Consider the following 17,346-nt stretch of genomic DNA (forward strand, 5'->3'; position numbering starts at 1 on the left):
AGCCCTTGTCGATGGCTGCCCTTCTCAGATGCTGCTTCGGGTAGAAGCAAGTTCAGAAGAGCCCGACGGAACCCTGCACGTCTCTTTGTCTACTGGGGCAGCTGAAACTCAGTACCCCAGACTGGGGTCTTCAGTAACAGACATTTATTTTCTCACAGTTCCAGAGGCTAAAAGTCCAAGGGCAAGCTGTTGGCGGGTTGGCTCCTGCAGGCCACTGTCCTCAGCCCGCAGGCATCTGGGCTATGTCCACGTGGCCTTTCCTCTGTGCGTGCAGATCCTTGGGGGCTTTCGGTGAACCCACCTTTCCTCTTGCTGTCGGCTCACCAATCAGATCAATTAAGGTCCCTGCTAAGGCCTCATTTTAGCTTAATCGCCCCTTTGAAGGCCTTATCTCCAAACACAGTGGCACCGTGATGTTCTGAAGGTTAGGGCTTCCACATACGAATGGGGGCGTGATTCAGCCCCTAACTGCATCCATGGCCGCCTGCGCCCCCCACCCCGAGCAACGCCAGGGTTCACTAGCTGGGCCGACAGCCATTTCCTGCATGCAACGTAGCCGTTAGCTTTGGGACAAACACCTTACAAGAAGCTCTAGCGTTTCCCCTCTTCATTATTAAATAAAAAGACATCATATTTTATTATATTATACAGGATTATATTATTCTGTATAGTAAGACTGTTCAATATTGGTTATTATCAAAGGTTAGATTTCCATTCTGATTGAATTTATGCATCTATAAATGGACTTTGGAGTTTGTCCGGTTTATAAACTCTCTATGCAGGGAGGGCTTTAGATCTGAAGAAAGATCACTTGAGAAAATGCATTTTATCCGGGTCCCCAAGAGACTTCTATTCTTCCCTGTAGACTCCCAGGCAGTCAACAAGCCGGCAGCATCCTCTGTGCACCAAGGAGGCTGGTGTGTTGTTCCTGTCCCATGCAAGAGATGTGTTGATAGCACTATCGTGATATCATTTCTGGCATGAAAATTTAAAAGCTGTCAGTAGGCCCCATTCCCTAGGTTTTGCAAAAGACAAAACCGGCAGTAGTTAAGCCCGTCATGTGCATTCCCCTGGGTCCCACAGCCGAAGCTCAGTGTACGCACATCGGGCTTGGCCAGGAAAGAATCGCCATGAAAACGGAAAATGTGAGTCCCCTCCTGTCTGTCACCAGCTGACGCGCCTCCTGGCCACAGATGCATTACCACCATGGCAGTGATCGTGGAGACAAGGGACCAGCGATCATTTTACAAACTGAGGACCTCGTGACATTATCTCTAGGGTTGAGTTAAGTGGTTTGTCTAAGGTCGCTCAGCGAGTGTGTAATAAATCCAGTATTAGAACCCTGGCACCCCGTCCAACCGTCGGCGTGCTGGCCAGGGGCAGACAGACCTGCTGCTCTCCTGATGTAACCCTCCTAACAGCCTCTCCTCCGCCGCTGTGCGCCTGCCCCTTGCGTTCCTGGGTCAGCTCATCGAGTTACAGGGCCCTCGTGGAACAGGCTGTTCCCAGCTCCTCATAGCTTTTCCTTCCCGGTCCTCTCTCCATTCTTTCCCTTTCGCCCTCTTTCCTCCCTCCTTTCCCCTTCATTCATTTATTCACTTAAACCTTTGTGGAGAACCACTATAAAAAAAAAAAGACAGTGTCTTATGCTGTGAGGGAAGCTGAGATAAATTAGACAGTTGTCTGAGTATCTACGATGAACATCTAAGTTAGACAGGTGGAACATGCAGGCTCTAATTATTCTGCACGGCAACAAAAAGCACTCGGAGGGATACGTTATTAATGCATTTTTGTCCCTCAGCTTCAAGTCCCCTCTGTGCGAGGCTAGGGCTCTGGAAGCCCATTTCTGCACGGCCAGCTCCTCTCTCTAGACTCTGCCGAAATGGGGGGCAGAAGGAGCCTGCAGGGCGGGTGGAGGCAGAGTCAGACCCTCAGGTCCCCTCTGCCACCCGGCAGCATCGCTGCCTCCCGCGCCTGAGTTTGGGCTCCGTGGGCCCGTCTCGCGTGCCCGTCCTCTTTCTGCCGCTCCCCAGCCCTGGGTGGTCAATGCACTCCGCACTTGCCTCTGCAACTTCTTCCTGCTTTCTTTCTGCCCTTTCAGTTAACGAGTGGAAGATTCACCGCAATCTCTTCGTTTGCCAGAGCTGTTGTAACAAAGCTCCCCAGGCCAGGGGTCTTACACAGCAGGGACTTACTGTCTGGCAGCTCTGGAGGCTGGAAATCCACGCCCAGTTGTCAGTGGGGCTGGTTCCTCACTGCGAGGGAGAACCTGCCCCACGCCTGGCCCCTGGCTTCTGGAGGTTGCCGATGGTCTAGGTGTTCCCTGGCTCGTAGGTGCATCGCCCCGTCGCTACCTTCATTTTCACGGGGCGTTTGCCCCGTGCTGACTGTGCCCCGGCATCCCCTTCTCATAAGGATGTCAGTCTTATCAGATTAGGGTCCACCCCACTCAAGTCTGAGCTCTTCTTAACTAATTGCATCCACAAAAATTCTATTTCCAAATAAGGTCACCATCTTAGATACTCGGGATTAGGATTCAACATGTGAATTTTAGGTGCACACAATTCAACCCATAACAATGCCTAGGTAAGAATTCTTCATATTAAATTTTCTCTATCCAAAAGACTGGCATCGTTTCTGTCTCCTGATTGGATCCATACTGATGCGAGGGATCTAGACTTTGGGACTCAGAGGACTGTCCGGAGCCATGAGGCCCCGCAGCTGCTTACCAAGCCCACGCATTTGCAAAAGCCTGCGGAAGAGCTTGTAAGTTTCTATTTACCCATTATAACTATGTAGCCTTGAAAGCCCCTGAGGGTTTCCTTATATAGAAATCCTCTGGCAGGAAAGCCAGAGCCTCGGAAAGCACCGCCCCTTTATTGTTACTCTTTCTGCCTTACTTAAGCCTCTGCCTTCCTGCCAATAAACGAGACTTGATCAGACTCCTGTCTTGTCTCCATTTCTTGTGTCTCCTGCCTCTCCCAATTCCCACTCCCTCCTCCAGGGTCCGCGTTGACTACCCCGCGGGTCGGGACAGAGGACAGAGTGATTAATTCTGCCAGGGAGGAGCCAGCACGCTGACCTGTGAACCAGGCTGTGGAAGGTGACCTGGATTTGGATAGGGAATGTGAGTGGAGGGTGTTCTGTGGTCTCCGCCAAGTCTCAGGAGCCAGTGTGTTGGCCAGGCTGCACAGTGGAGTTTGTCGAGGGCTGCAGTCTGGGGACAGGTTGGCCTAATCGGAGTGGATTTCTGTAGCATAGAAATGAGTCCAGACTTCGTTCTCTGGGCAATGAGGAGTCATCAAAGCTTCTGAGCAGGACAAGATTTCACATATAAGAGGAGTATCAAGAAGTTGATTTAGGCCACAGCTGTAGGACTGAAAGAACATCTGGTGAAGATGGTTCTACATTTCAGCTCGAGTTCACGGTGTGGTCCTATGAAGAGCCCGGACTCAGAGGCGGACCTCAGCCCCAGCTGGCTCTACCTTCCATGTGCGTACGGGGTGTTTCTCCCAGCCTGGGCCCTCCTGTGTGGAGGGGAGGCGGATGGTTGGCACAGGGGCGGGAAACGTGCCCTAAGCCATGTGGATGCTTTTCTTGGAAGCACATTTGGAAGCCTCAACAGGTGGGTCCAAGGAGCCCAATTTGGGAGGACAAGGGAACCTTTTCTCCTCGTCCTTAAACAGAACCACTCCAATTTCCTCATTTTACATATCGAATGCCAGATAAGGTTTTGTCTGAACAAAGGATTTTTGTGCCTAGATACGGATTTGAAAAATCCCTGGAGCACATGATTGTCAGAGTCCTGATTGTATTATCTTTAACTGATTTGATGATGCATAAACCTCCAAATGTTTGTGAAACCCCAATTGTTAACACGTCTCCTTAGGGGTCAGGCCAGTGGGTCTCCTGTACACACGTAGAGTCTAGTCAGATCCCTGCTACTGAATTCTTAGATATTTGCTTGATTCCTTATGATACATAAAATGTTAAATTAAACAGAAATCTGGAATGACGACAGGAACAAGGAAAATAATGCTGATAAGTAATTACCATTAGTATCACTATTAATTCTGCTGAAAATAATTTACTTGCAAGCCTTCCCTTGGCATCAGAGCATTCAGGCCATAACACAAAGATGGAGTTAATAATGTCGTCACGAGGGAGGACAGCCGCAGTGGTTATAAAACAGAACAACAACCCTGTGTTGCATCACAGAGCTCACAAAACACTGTACAGGAGGAATAATTCAACAGCGCAGGAGAAAACAATGCTTCTCTCTCCACAGTTTCTTTGCGAACTCCACACACGCGTAATCTATGCAGAGCATATCATTGGTTATCACTTGCCATACGGCAAACTCAGTGTCAATTAAGTGGTAGTAACATTCACCGGGTGTTGGGCAGGTGGAGGGAGGGGGATGGGGGCATTCACACCTAATGGGTGGGGCGAGCACCATCTGGGGGATGGGCACGCTTGAAGCTCTGGCTCTGGTGGGGCAAAGGCAATATATGTAACCTAAACATTTGCACCCCCTTAATATACTAAAATAAAATAAATAAATAAATAAAAATGCCCTAGCAAAGAAATGAAAAGCAAAGAAATGAAAAGAAAAGAAAAGAAAAGAAAGAAAAGAAAAGAGAAAAGAAAAGAAATGTTATCAATGACCCTGGGCATGTTCACTCAGGAATGAACTCTGTCATGCTTCCAGCGGGCAGGTTGCTTCACCTGCACGGAGGAAGGAAGGGAACATGCTTCTGCCACGGTTTCCTTAGTGGTTGGGCAGTTTAAAGCCTCATCAAGTCTGTAGCCCATGTCTGGGCAGCTCGCACCTAACTTAGTTAAGTCACTCTGCAAGCAGGTTATGTAAGAAGTTAAATAAAAGAAGCTCCATTAAAACCTTAACCTTAATGCTCTTCCCTCCAGGAAGATTTAAGGTCTTACCAGAAGGGATGTAACTTTGCAGAACAGTGTTGGTGCAAATCTATCGGTCCGTATGCGGGAACATCTATTGTTACACAAGGATGAAGGCTTTACTCCTCAACACTCGTTCTCTAATATGCTGAGACACGAAAAGATTTTGACATGCGTTTGCTTATTTCAAGAATTTGATTGTTGTTGACTTTCTGTAAACTCTTCTTTGCCCATTAAATTACCTGTTTCCTTTTTATCATGCCAACCCATCTAAGGAGAAACCACCTTCTTCAACCCTTACTACCTGTATTACGATTCTCCAGATAAACAGAGCCAATAGTAGGTACCACTGAGGTATGAGAGATTTATTACGAGGAATTGGTCCGTGCCACTATGGAGGAGAAGAAGCCTCACGATACATTGTCTGCAACCTGGAGACCCAGCCAAGCCTGCAGTGCAAATCCAACTCCAAGTCTGGAGATCTGAGAACCAGGAGCATCCGTGGTGTGGTGTAAGTCCCAGTCCCAGGGCGGGAGCAGACCTATGTCCCAGCTCCCACGGGCAGGGGGGAACAAAGGGGGTGGATTCTTTCTTCCTCTGCCTTTGTTCTATCTGGGCCCTCAGTGGGTTGGACGGTGCCACCATTGTTGGGGTGGGCAGTCTGCTTGTCTGAGCCCACTGCTTCAAACGGTGACCTCACCTGAAACACCCTCACAGCGACACCCAGAGCTAGTGTTTGACCTGGGCACCCCGCGGCCCAGCCAAGTGGACTCGTGAAATGAACCATCACACTGCCCGACACCTGGAAGGCAAATCTGCAAAAGTCCTCCAAAAGCTTGATCAAAATGTGTTGGACTTTCCTGCCCAACCTTTAGTCTGTCCACCTCTGGGTGCGTTTTCTCCTGTAGCCCCGCGGCTCGTTTTAGTTCAGTTCGTCCTTTACACAGCTGCCTACAGCCATTTACTGTGAACTGTCAACTATATCTCAAAAAAGCCTTTGAGATCTGGTCTCACCCTCCCCAGGCTAAGTCCTTGGAATCACCCGCTGGGATCACTGCCAGGACCCCCGAATCACCTTCCTTCCGTCACCTTTTATTCTCTGGTGCACTAGTTCTGTGGCCCCCACGGCTACACTCATTCTGTTACCCTGCTAAAATACCCTCGGTTTTCTCTTGGCGAGACAGAGTTCTGCCACCCGATATGCCTTATGTCAACCTTCATGGTGGAGACGCATCAGTTGAGGCTTGAAAGAAGTAAGCAATGGAGGTCTGTCGGCTTCATCTCATAGAAAGTTTATTTTACTGCAACATAGTGTTTGCTTCAGAAGCAGGGAGTGTTTTGGTGAGACATGCAGTTTTGGTGAAATATGGGATATTATTACTATTTGTTCTTCCACTTTCCAACCCAAAGTTCTCAGCCCAGAATTGGCTTCTCCTGTCTAAGCCCATCTTTTATTCCCTCATCTTCAAAATCCAGGTGGAAAGCCCATATATTATCCTGGAATTCTAAAACCTCCAAATCCCTTGGAAAACAGGTTAAAATTCCTGGACGTTGCCCAAAGATATTCTGATTCATTATCTATGGGATTGGGTCCAACATCTGAATTTTAAGTAAGTACATGGGGTGACTGGGGTTCAGGGGGTGGAGAAAATATTTCATGAAATACAGTCCTAGACAGGGTTTGATCCTTCAACCCAGGGGACATCAATACTTTCTGTTAAATACTCCCCAATCCAGCTTTAGTGCTGGCTCTGGCACCTCCAGCACGGATGCAGTCCCTTCTAAAGGTGCCTGCTGTCTCTCTGGTCACTCCTCCGTCTACATTTTCCTTCATTTTTTCTTTTGCCCCCTTTACTGGCCTCAGTACTCTTGTGAGTTCTGTTCCACCCTTTATCTCAGTCTACACACCCACTCCAGAAACCTCATCCACACCCCGGCTTTAAACCTCTATTTCTAGTGCAAACCTCAGCCCAGAGTGGCAGACCCCATATTCACGCACACTTGACCCACCCCCATCTGACACTGCAGACGCACCTGCCCCTCTTCCTTGCTCTGTGGCCCCAGTGAGAGACCCCGTCGCACATGAAGCAGCTGAGATCCTGGCAGCCAGCCTGGTGCCTCCCTCAGTTGTACGTCTGTCTTGCCTGACATCCATTATCCGAACATTAGTTATTGAGCACAATGGTGTTCCTGGCAATGGACCAGCTCTGGGGACAAATGGTAAACAGTGAACAGGAAAAGTGGCCCTCATGGGGCTATCAGACAGCATGTGGCTGTGCGGATACTTTCCTTTCCAAGGTTTCTGTTCTCCTTCAGCTCCTAGTAGTGGGGCGACTACATGTTCCAGTTTGCCAGGGACAGTCCCAGTTTGTGTCTTCTGTCCCCATGTCTCACTGGCTACCACGTTTCCCTTTCCAGAGTGTCCTGGGTTGACAATAAATCATGTGGTCACCCTGTCGACATTGTTTTTTTTTTTACTTAAACACGGACATCATCAACAGACTAGGGTTTCGTCGTGGTTTCCTAGAAGGTCTCTTTGCCTTCAGTCCGGTTCCATTTTCCTCACCTTCCATTCTGCTCCCAGAGTGAGTTTCTACTCATAACTGAACACATTATCCTCATCAAGGTAGTCGTGATCCAGTTTTCCCCACGGCCTAGAAAGTAAGTCCAAAATGCTGAGCAAGCAGAAAGGATTCCAAATGGCTGCTCAGGTTCCTGTCTGCTTTTCTGACCCGTCTCTGATCGATCCTACATGCTGGATACTGACCCTTCTCTGGCCTATCCTAGGTGCGCCCTTTATTGTACATGGGCTTCCACCACCTCCTGCTGCTCCGGGCCTTGACTTTCCTTTTGCCTGGAAGTCGGTTTCCCTCCCCAGCCTGACGAGTGCTGGCCCCTTGCCCACTGGCAGCCACAAGGACCCCCAGCCGCTCCCGGGGTTCCGAGGTGGAATCACACCCTCTACAGGCCACACAGGAAGACGTGCTGTGTTTGTCTGCAACTTGAGTTTTCCCCCTAAACAATGGTTTGCCTATGTTTCCTCTCCAGCGCATGTAGATCCTCATCATGTCTCCAACACTGTAGCTCAGGAACACAGAGCATGAGTGCGCTGTAGTTTATTGGATTAACTCCCTATTAACGGGCATTTAAAGGCTTCTAATTAGTCATTACTGCACGTGGGCTGCAAGGGCTTTCCTTGCGCGTGCGTTTTTGTGTCTCCGTGCAAGCGTTTCTTGAGCGCTATCACTTTTCTGGGACGGCTTCGGGTTGGGGACAGTGTCCACGTTCCCGACGTGACTGCCGCAGAAATGAGCCTGCGGGAGATCTGGTGGGGTCAGCCTCCCTGGGACGGTCACTCCTGGTGTGGGAGCCACTGGCCCTGGAGAGATGGAAACAGCAGCATCATGGGCTGGGGGCGGCTCCTCCCGGCCCGTGTCTGTCACACTCACGGGGCAAGCCTGGCAGAAGTGCCAGGGACCAGGAGGCACCTGCTGGGAAGCCCCTCCTGGAATGCAGGGGCCAGGAGAGTGCACTTCCTGAGGATGGCAGGACGGATGCCTGCCCTGGTGCGGGTGTCCTGGACCAGCCCCGCTGAGGTCACAGCTGAGCACCAAGGAACACAGGATTCAACCTACACAAGGGGCCACTTGTCCTGGGTCTAAGTGCGTGGGTCTGCAGGCACTTCTGCTTCCGGGCCCTGTGGAGAGGCACCCCCAGGGGCCGTGCACAGGCCAGTGAGGAGGAGAGAGATGGCCGAACGAGGCCAGCCACTGCCTGGTCCCGGCGGCAGGTAGCCTGAGCGTGTGTACTTTGGAAGGGTACAGGCCGGGGGCTTGTGCCCAACAGGGAGGGGCTGGTTCCTGGAGAATCCCAAGCAGGCAGCACGCCAGGGTTTGGGCATGTTTGTGGGTGGGTGACAGGTGTTAGGGACAACCACATCCCCACAGCTGGACACCCCTGGGGTCAGCAGGTGTCTGCCATCCGGTAGGTGCTGAGAGTCTGCATTTATAGAGACCAAATGAGTCACTTTGGTGAGAGGGGCAGTTACCAGGATAATATTTTGCAAAAGCTAGGGTATTTTTTTAGTGTATTGCAAATGTTTTTAAAGACTGATTTAAACTTTAAAATTCTTCGCTGATTTTTGCTGGAGTCATTGTCTAAAACATAAGTGGCACGATTTGCATTGACTTGGACTCCACTATTTCTTTGTTCCTGTTTTTCAGAGTCACTATAATTCCTTCTATCCCAGAATAGGTCTGCTTTGTCTCATAAATCAGCGAAGGTGTCTGTTGGTGAGGGGTGTGTTGTTATGACGAGTTCACAAAGCCAGTCAACGAGGATGCGACTTCTGTTCCCAGGACAGACGTCCCCGCCACCCCCACCTGTCCCCCGGCACCTGTTGAGTGACCAGCGGGGAGGGCAGGGGAGAGCTGCTCACCGTAATGCCGCACGGCCACACCCTTGAAGGGGCAGTTCTGGGGAAAACTCTGCTGTGTGAGTGTGGTTGATTTTAGAAAATGCAGGTGTGTCTGTACCGCATTGCCCACGTGCTGGTTTTACCACTGCGCCAGAGACCTAACCGCACTCCCGCTGCCACTGCAGTGAGATCAGGGCTGGAAGGGGACGGCACAGCAAATCCTGAGGATGAGCAGGGACGGCCGCCGGGGCAGCGTGTCCTTGGCAGGGGCGCGCGGAGGCGAACGAGCCCAGGCATCCTACCTGTTCCAGTCTGCCCTGACCTGTGTGGCCCTGGCTCGGGCCACGGCAAGAGACCAGCCCTCCAGCCCCAGCCTGGCCCAGGATCCTCCCGCTGCAGGAGTCGGTCACGGCACCGAAGAACCCCTTCCTGCTCCAACACTGAAGAACTGGAAATGTTTACTATGTCGTCCGAGCCCCGTTGCCGTTGGCACGTTGCCCCTGAATCCTCCTCGAGGACCCGTGGGGCGCCGTTTCCTGGAGTTCCTCACCCAGAACAGCGATCGCCTGCTGTCGGCATCGCCTCTGCTCACAAATAAAGCCAAAGGTGGAGCGCTTTCCGTTCCCAGCTCGCGACTTCCCGCGGGTTTGCTGTTTGGGATGAGCCGTGACCGTGACCGAGTGGTGGGTCCCCAGGCGTGTCCCGAGGGCGGCCGCGCCCCAGCGCGAGCGCAGAGTCAGGAGGCAAGGCCCCGGCGGAGGCGTCCACCCACGTCGGGAACCCGAGCGGGAACCTTGTACTCGGCCGGGCGGTAAACACCACAGAGAAGATGTACCGGGGGCTTCACAAAACACCTGAAATAACGTGAGGGATGATTCTCGAGACTGCCCGTGTGTGTTGAGAACTTAAACCCTCGATGACCTGTCGCTGAGGACTTTTGGCCCCGTTTTGCGTGCGAGGTGCCAAGGCACACACGGCTTCCCTCACGCAGGTCACACAGCAGGTGAAAGGACGGTCCCTGAACAAACATTCAGGGCGACGACCACAAGCAAGGCGGGGGCTGGGCCTTGGAGCCAGCACGCGGGACACCACGTCCACCGACGCCAAGCGCCCTTTGAATTTCCCGAGCCAAGCTCTTCATCGCAGAGGAAGGGCCGGTTCTGGGGGTGCCGCTGAGCCCGGCCAGCCTTCCCGTGAGCTCCCTGGGAGGCCGGGTCGTGGATGGTCAGTCCCGAGTGAGGGCGGTGCGGCCTGGGAGTCTGGGCCGTCGCGTCGCTTACTGGAGAAGTCCGTGGTATTAGCACCTGCCCCGTGAGTTAGCATCTCCTCTTATTTTTCCAAATATTCTAGTCACAGTGGGGACTCGGACAAAGTTTTCTTGTAAATCTTCACTCACCCATCGTGACCGTATGGCGTGTAGCTGTCTCTCCTCTTTTCCTTTCCACACTAACGCGTTTCTTTTCTGTACGGCTCATCCCCGACGTCGACGTTCAGACTGGGGAACTGAAACAGACACCTTTGATGTGTCTTTTTAGTTCAGCACTGATTCAATGCTGTCTGAATCACAATTGATCAAATTAAAGAGGGTGAAACTGCCGGATTTTAATGTAGTTCAATTAAAGCTACCCTCATTAAGGACACGAGAGGAAAGCAAAGCCCTTTCAAAGCTACTTCAATTGCTGTTGCCAACTACAGACTTCTCAAATTGCTCACCGTTAATTGCACTCTGAGTTTCTAGAGCTACTTTCATCCAGGAATTCTGAAGTACATTCAAGTTGTTTGCACTCTCCGGTGAAGGCAGGTTTTCGGGCTGTGCTAGGCCAAGGCGGGGCTCAGAGCCCACTGGACGACAGAAATCCTAATTGAAAGAACACAAGCAGTGACAGATGTCGGCAGATATAACCAAGAAGTCCAGAGGTGAGATGACCTGCCACCTCTTGCACGCCCTGGCACAGGTGGCCCCAGTGCTCCTGCTGGAAACCTCTCTCCTCCTCTCCTTCCTGTCCACTTCTCGGCGTGGTCCTGTTGTCGGGCAGGCTCTGCAAGTTTGCAGCTCTGAGTTTGGTGCAAGGGCTCCAGGTGTCATCGGTGCTCAGGCCCTTTCCATTTTCCTTCTCTGTTGTCTTCATCGTGTTGGTGTTGCCTCATGGCTTCAAGGTGGCTGCCACGGCTCCAAATGTCACATCCCCACCCAAACACATTTAAATAGTGAGAAACTCAGGGAGAGGAAAAGGGATTTAACGTATATCTGAAAGAATGACCCTTCCCAAGAATGCCTCAGTAGAGCGTAGCACCAAAGCTGGGCACATTCCTGCCTGTGGTGTGTTGTGGTCCTCAGCTCTGCTCTCACATTCCTGGCTTCTTCTTCCGTGAACACGGTGAGTGTCTGTCCTTCACCCACTTGGGCTGTGTGTGGTCCTGTGACATTTGGAGCGGTGAAATGTGGGTGCAGGAGCACATGCCAATTCCAAGAGCTGTTTTCAGGGATGGTGCAGGGCCAGCATGCACCCTTTCCTCTGCCCTGATCACCCTGGAAGTCTGTGCCGAGAGGAGGCATCTGTCAGCCAGGGACCCTGGGTTAGGAGTGGGGCAGAGGGCTCCCGTGCTCCTACAGGGACACGATAGGTACTTCATACATTGGTTTTGATTTTTTAACTTCTTAAAACTTTTAATCGACAAATAATAATTATGTATGTGTATGGGGTACAGTGTAATGTTTTTATATATGTACCCATTGTGGAGGGATAAAAGTTAATTAACATATTTATCACCTGATATTTTCATGGTAGGAACATTTAAAATCTACCCTGTTAGCAATTTTGAAATATATCGTCCATTATTGTTAACTCTGGTGACCATGATGCACAATAGATCTCAAAAGCTCGCTCCTCCCGGCTCACCAAGACTTCGTACCCTTTGACCAGCATCTCTCCATCCCCGCGCCCCGCTCCCCAACTTCGGGTAACCACCGCTCTACTCTTCACTTCTGTGAGTTCAGCTTTTTTGTTTTCTGCACCTGGCTTATTTAACTTAGCATAATTTCACTGAACATAATCCCAGGTCTGTCTTGTCCCAAATGACAGAATTCCATTGCATTCTTCTTCTTAAAGTTGAATAGCATCCCAGTATGTACCTACGTCGTGTCTTCTTTATCTGTTCACCTGTGGGTGGACGCCAAAGCAGCTTCCATGTCGTGGCTGCTGCGCGTAGCGCTGCAGTGGACGCAGCAGTGGCGCATCCGATGTCTCGTTGATCCTACTCCCTTGGAGGTGGCCCAGCCGTAGGATTGCTGGATCCTGGGATGGCAGTTCCAGCTTTAGAGGAGGAAGCTCCGTGTAGCTTTCCACAAGGGCTGCTCTAATTTACCTCCCCCGAGCAGTGCTCAAGCGTTTCCTTTTCTCCACACCCTTGCCAATGTTTATCTTTTTCTTGTTGATAACAGACATCCTGATAGGTACCAGGTCACATCGGATTGCGGTTTCCGTTTGCGTTTCCTCGGGGATTAGTGACGTTGAGCACCTTTCCATAGATCTATTGGCCACTTGCATGTCTTCTTTTGAGAAATGCACCCATTTTTAATCAGGTTATTTGTTTTCTTGCTATTGCATTGAGTTCCTGATGTATTCTGGATTTTAACCCCTTCCAGATGTGCGGCGTGTAAATATACTTCCCCAATCTGCAGGCTGTCCCTTCACTCCCCGCTGGCTTCCTTTGCTGTGCAGACGCTCTGTAGTTTGATGCCGTCCCATTCGTCTAGTTTTGCTTCTATTGCCTGTGCTTTTGGGATCATCCCCAGAGCTTTTCCTCTGTATTTTCTTCTACTAGTTTTACAGTTTCAGATCTTAGGTTTCACTCTTCGGTCCATGTTGAGTTTATCTCTGTATATGATGTGAGATGGGTGTCCCATGTCATTCCTCTGCATGTACATGTCACTTTTCCCCACTTTAATTAAGATCATTTCTTTTTACTTACTCAACGCTTCGTGTTTTAAGAAAATAAGGAGAAAAGGTGAACATACAGAAGAAAGAATGGCGGAACCGGAGCCCGGAGTCACCGACGCAGGAGAGCGGTGTCGCCGTGTCCAGTGGGAGGCAGAGTTCTCATGTCCACGTGGCACCTACCGTGGGCTCGCCTCTGTGAGACAGACATTCAGCTGGAAAAGCCAAGCGTGTGTGTGCACAGGTGCGATGAGAATCAGTCAGTTTAAAATAGACTTAGAAGTTTAGTATTTAAGTGAATGCACTCATGAAAATCTTTGAAGCACAGGTAGCTACCTCAAGCTTATCCTTAAAGCATCGCCACCTTTGCTTAGAGTAGGATGCGCCCATGGTGAGGATTCGTGCCGCGTGAGACACCAACAGTCCCCCGAAGACCAGCATTCAAAATCTGCTGTTGCAAGGGATCACTTTGCCCACACTGTGTGCCCAAACAGGAACCATCATCCACTGCAGGAGGGTTCTTTTGTCCCTTTGTTTATTTTAGAATTATTCCCTTGATGTTAAGGAAGTATATTTTTGAGGATAGAACAGAAAAAATAGAGAATTCCCAAGAAACTGTTCTTTGAACCAATTCTGCTACTTTGCACATGTGTGGCATTTTATATTCTATTTTTCTGAGGTTTTTTTTGTTTATTTCATTTTGTTTTGTTTCAGTTTAAGATACGGAATATGCAGTGTGACCTAGTAATCATTTTTGTAGACTCTTGTAGAAATTTGGGGGTGAAACCGACGTTTTGGATGTTAGGCTTTTCAAGCTGAATTTTGCATCGATGCATTTTTATGAATTCTGATGTGAAATATGTTTCCAAATATGCACGGGGCAGAGCTGAGACCACCGTGTGACGTGGGTGGGGAGGGGAGAGATACCTCCCGGGGTCAGGATGTTCCTCCATCGGCGGAATGGACTGAATGATTTATCATTCATACGTTTATTTAAAAAATCGGCACCTTCCTCCAAAAGTAGTTAAACATGGGAAAAATGTGATCTGTAATTTTTACTTTATTTGGCTGATAATTTAGACTTTGTTGGTTTTCTAAAAATATTGGGTAATGGTTTTGGCAAACGTTCTGTCAAAATGAGAATGTCTAAGTGAGATTTGAGGGTCACTACTTATTTTGAAAGTTCACTTTTATCAATTATTTATTTGGAGGGCTGTTTACTTTCTGTTGGAAGTAGAGGCTGGTGGAGCAGAAACGAGACGGAAACCTGACAGCAGGAGAGTGCTGGGGGTTTTGACAGGGTGCAGGGGTCCCCTTCTGTGGGAAGCCGCACACCTTTTTGACGTCTGTCGGGAGGAGAGGCTGTGGCACGGCTGACGCCTGGGGCAGGATGTCAGTTGGACATCTTCTCCCCTTCAATTATCCAGCAGCTGATAAAAAATAAAATAAAATAAAGTTTAAAATTTGACATGATTCACCAAGTTAGTCATCACAAGTTTGCATAGAATCCAATTTCGGAGCTATTGCTGGCTCTCCCGGTGGGAAGGAATTAGATGGTGCACTCTGGGAAGCACATCAGTTCTCCCAGCCGCCTCCATTCCGAGGTGTGGTCACGGTGGTTGCTCAGGTGGAGGGGCCAGAGGCAGGAGGAACCCACCAGGAGGGAGCTCCACCCTGCAGCTCCCGGAGCTTCCAGATGCACGTCAGGCTGCAAGGTGCATGGTGGTTATTTCTCAAAGGCCATCGACTTCCCTCAGTGGGCTTTTGTGTTTGATTGTTTTGCAGCTGTTATTATTTTAATTGATGAGTGCTTCACAGTGTCAGTGCCTGAGCTGTTTTTTTCTCCAGGAATCAGAGCTTCCATGGGACAGGAATCCTTCTGGAGCTGCGCTCAGCAAGGGGAGTATCTGGAAGGCATCCACGCATTAAGCCCGTGGTCAATTAATTAATCCAGCTAAGAATGTGTGTGAGTGGGACCCTAATGGCCCGAGAGAGTAAGTGCCCAGAGCCGTCTACTCGACTCCCCGGGCTCCATTTACGAGTCCAAGTGCCCATTTCTGAATGACACACTGGAGGACTGAACCGATTAATGTCATTGATTTTTTTTCTCTTGGTAAAGATACTTAAGGCACATTTAGGAAAATACAGAAAATTATAAGGTAGAAATACTCCTTCCACTCAGATATGACTCTAGGTAACATCCCTCTCTGCCTTTATGTTAGGCTTGCAAATGCAAACAAATAAACTAAGGATCGTGTTTTATGTACGGTTTTGTATCCAGACTTTTTCAATTAAAATGATATCATAAATAGTTTCCTGTGTCATTTAATATTCTTAGAAATATGCCATGCATTTAGATAAACTTAATCTATTTAACCATTCCTCTATTCTTGGACGTTGAGTAGGTTTGGGATTATTTTATGATTTGAATTAATGTTGTTATTGGTAATTGTGCACCTTAATCATTGTCTGAGCTTTCCATTAGTTAAGATAGAGATTTAGAAGTGAAATTCCTGGGACAGAGGACATATGCTTTTTTAAGGCCTTTTGATAAATGCGGCCAATTGCACATCCCAAACCACACACACACATATATAGATAGACAGACAGATAGATAGATAGGTACAGATACAGATGTAGCTATATAGACACACGCTACGTTGGTTTTGGGGGTTCCATTTCACCATGAACTCACCAACATTGAGTATTTTAATGGAAAAGAAAGCATAAGAAATATTGAAAATATATATTTGATAAGCTAAAAAAATCACTAGGAACAAAGTGCCATTTTTCGTGCTTTGGCTCCAACTGCTCATTCAAAGTTCTGACACTGTGCTGTCCAATGGGGCAGCCACCGGCCCTATGGGCCTATTAATCTTAAAGTGTACATAAAATAAAATAAACGTTTAAATATAGCTCCTCAGTTTCACTCAGCACTCAGTCCTCCCAGGAGGCTGAGGGCTCACGGATTGGACGGTGTGGTAGGGAACATTTCAGGCATCCCAGAATGTTCTATTGGACAGTGTTGTTCCAGCATCACACCCAGCAGAGGGGCCCTTGGTTCTTCTGGACGTCAGGCAGAAATGGTGACTCTCACATCTAACTGGCTTGTCAGTGACCTGAAATACGCACCTTGCAGTTTTCCATCCTCCAGACTCTTCACGTCTTAAGGGTGAGGACTGTGCGGCTTCTGGGGTCTGAGGAAGCAGGTGTCACTCAGGGGACAGGACTTCCATCTGAGGCTTAACCACCTTCATAGCTTTGCCTCGCATCACGGTAACATCAAGAAATGTTCAGATCTCTATTTTAAGTTAAAACACAGGTCCTGTGTCCCAATTTAAATATGGTAGATATTTAACAGAGCACATGGTTTTTGAAGGTTTCTGCTACTTGGTTTCCTTGAATACATTTTAATGATTCTGATTTTCTGGGCATTGAGGCATGAGAAAAAGAACTTAATGGGGAAATTTAGTGTATGTTATGATGATACAATTATTATTAGTACTTTACACTTCTTCAGATTTGCAGCCCGTAAGGTTTTCTGTCTCATTCAATTAGTCCCGACCACGTGGGAGGGATTCGGCAGGTGCCAGTGTAGCAGGTGAGGAAGTGGATGTTCTTTCTAAACCGTTAAGTTACTCCTCGCAAGGACATAAAGGGGCCACACTTGAGGCTCATGTCTAGGTTGTTTTGCTTTTTGTTTTTATTTTTTCATTACAACTTAGCTTAGAGAGCATTGATAATGTGAAGAATCTCTCCAAAAGAAACCATCAGATTGGCCTTCTAGTGAGAACATGCTTCATTTAAGCTTTTGGAGATCTGATGGTTTCATATTCCAATCAACCACGATAAAAACATCCAGTAGGTCTTCGCAACCGGCCCTCTCCACATTTGCCGTCGGGGTCCTCAGCCCTTGGTAGCGCCGGTGCTACGCACCTGCTTTCTCTGCGCACCGTGCATTTGCTCACCGCTGTCCTGAAGCCACTCTTGGAGGTGGCAGGAGCAGTGAGTCTTCTCCTCTTGGGGCCGGAGGGCAGGGGCCCCTTGGACAAGGGCAGCCGTGAGGCTCAGAGGCAA

Source organism: Propithecus coquereli, unplaced genomic scaffold, assembly GCF_000956105.1.
Source record: "Propithecus coquereli isolate 6110/MARCELLA unplaced genomic scaffold, Pcoq_1.0 Scaffold829, whole genome shotgun sequence".
In the NCBI taxonomy this organism is placed as follows: domain Eukaryota; kingdom Metazoa; phylum Chordata; class Mammalia; order Primates; family Indriidae; genus Propithecus; species Propithecus coquereli.